This window comes from Arachis ipaensis, chromosome B08 (assembly GCF_000816755.2).
Source record: "Arachis ipaensis cultivar K30076 chromosome B08, Araip1.1, whole genome shotgun sequence".
Classification (NCBI taxonomy): Eukaryota; Viridiplantae; Streptophyta; class Magnoliopsida; order Fabales; family Fabaceae; genus Arachis; species Arachis ipaensis.
In genome coordinates, this window is record NC_029792.2 from 127,126,166 (window position 1) to 127,128,706 (window position 2,541).

The 2,541-nt window shown below is 30.4% G+C and overlaps 1 long non-coding RNA gene across 1 annotated transcript in view; it reads right to left on the bottom strand.

The window, feature by feature from the left end:
- LOC110266131 overlaps positions 1-1,183 on the bottom strand; it is a 3,180-nt gene extending 1,997 nt beyond the window's left edge. Inside the window, exons 1-2 of the long non-coding RNA XR_002353113.1 lie at positions 581-1,183; positions 433-494 (exon numbers count right to left, since the gene is read on the bottom strand). This is a non-coding gene — a long non-coding RNA (uncharacterized LOC110266131). The remainder of the gene's footprint in view (positions 1-432; positions 495-580) is intronic.

A 2,541-nucleotide genomic window follows, 5' to 3' on the forward strand; every position in this document is an offset into this window, starting at 1 on the left:
GGAGTTGGAGAATTGGTGAATAATAATGTTGTTGCATGTTCCTATTTACATCTTCTATATCTGTACGGAGAGATCAATGATTTTTCAACTAGTTAACTGAATTTAAATTCTCTCTCTCTCTTCCTAATAATTTAAGGAATATAACTGAATAATAATATCCATGTAAAATGTTAAATAAAAAAGTCATTATTTTTTGAGGGTTGAATAACCTTGAAACTAGAATAATTAAGTGGTAAAAAGATATGAAGAAGAGTTGAGTCTGATCTTCAGTCACGGGTGTTGATAGAAGGAAACAATATAATGCCAGCAGAAAGAAAAGAGGTAAGAACAAAAGTACACACATATATCATCTCTATAACAATGGACAACTACCATAATATTATTATTATTTATTCACATAAAAAATATTAAAATAAAATAATTAGTAATTACCTTTCTCTTGTCTTGTGGTATTATATATCTGAAAGAACAAAGATTGAAAATCCAGAAATAATCTTTTTTTTTTCAAGAAAAAAAAAAAGAATACTATAGTTAGCATGTACATACAATTATACATAATTCAATAAATAAAAATCCTTACCAACAATAATAATGTAGATGAAGAGTTAGTGTTGTTCTTCATAAATATATAAGAAGCAAAATGTTGGGTGAGGGGAATGAAGCCTGGTCCGAGAATCACTAAGGTCGTTATCACGAAAATATCTAAATGATAACGGCCTATACGACCTCGAGCCAGACAACATTCCTCTCAACCGATAACCTTTGCATAATAGTAATAACAAGCAAACCACAATGAATAAGAAGAAGATTTTTTGAGGGGAATGAAGCCTGGTCCGAAGCCTTAGTAGTTCTACAACTTCTCCTCCCATAATATGATGAGTGAGTGAGAACCTTCATTTTGTGAAAAGCCTCGAGCCAGCCAACATTCCCCTCAACAACAAACACATACATACACTCTTAAAACCCTAACTCACATATATAGCCACGCCCAAGAGAGAGAGAGAGAGAAGAAATAATAAAGTGTGCTAGCTAGCACTGATTCACACCACAATAGAGAGAGTTAATGGTGCTTATTATTTTTAGTTACCCTTTCAGATGTCCCTAGTTCCCATATTAGCTTATGCAAAACGGCATTTATACCTAATTCCTAATCTCGATACATATATTTTAAAACAAATTTTGACTGAACCAGTGTGTGTAATTCTTATTTACAAAATATATACAGGTGACTTTATTTAAAAGAGAAATTTTAAAAAATCAATATTTTTTAGTATTTTTAGTTATTATTTAATAAATATTTTTTTTTGTGTATAAAATTTTTATAAATATAAATACGAATTATTGTGGATTAAATATTAATAAAAAATAATAATATTTATCGTAAAATTACTTTTTGTTTAATATAATATACAAAATAAGTTAGTAAAGCAAAATGGGACACAAAGTAACACATTATTTAATTAATATTTACCCTAGAAAGGAGCTGAGTAGGACTGGGCCATTCAACATTATTATATAAAATATTAGAGAAAAATCTAAAATATTCCTGACAATTATTTCCAAAGACAACGAAGTCTTTGATAAAAAAAAAATTCAACCCAGCCCCTAATCATTACTTCGAAGGGACAACGAGGCCTCTGTGCCAGAAAAAAGTTAATGTTATTTTTTTTGGCACAGGAGTTAATCAGTCCCATAAAAAAAATCAGGAGTCGGATTGGATGTTTTTTTTTTTTGGATCTCGTTGTTCTTTCGAAATAATTGTCAGGAACTCGTTAGGGTACTTGACCTGATATTGGCGGTGAAAGAAGGGAGGTGTTACCTGCTATAGAAGAAGTAGTCAAAGAGAAAGAGAAAGAGAAAGAGAAGAAGACAAAAGTGTTTCATGATTACCTTATTATTTATAGCTTTTTCCTAACACTACTTTCAAACTCTCCTGTACTATCACTTACCCGCACGTCCACACTCACACTCTCAATCCTCATCATCTCATGCATCTTCTTATTATTTTCGGATACATATATACCTGCTGACCTGGCATATTAAAGCTTCTCTACTTTTTAACTCACAATAATTTACACCTCCAGTGAACTTCAAATTGTATTTGGTTGGTCCAAACTAATGAATATAATTATCACAAAATATATGCATGACGATATTTGAATTATGGGACAGCGCAAATGAAAGAGGAAAAAGCTACTTTAAGCATTATTAGAAAAACTTCTTGGGTATGAAGTCTCAGGTTTTTATTTATTCAATAGACTCGAAGTAAAGATGTTCATTTACGTACATTGAAAACATCTTCAATAATACTTATTTTGAAATATAAAAGGCGAATTTGATGGTAATGTTACATGGTTAATGGTATGAAAAAATATCTTCTAATGATAATTAAATAAGAAAATCACTATTAATTTGTAACTTCTACTCTGTTTGAGCTTACAATTTTGATTTGAAAATAATTAGATTCTCAATTTCTCACTCTACCGATATATAGTACAACCACTTTTGTCTCCCTATCCCTAGAACATGGTGTTTGGTGTT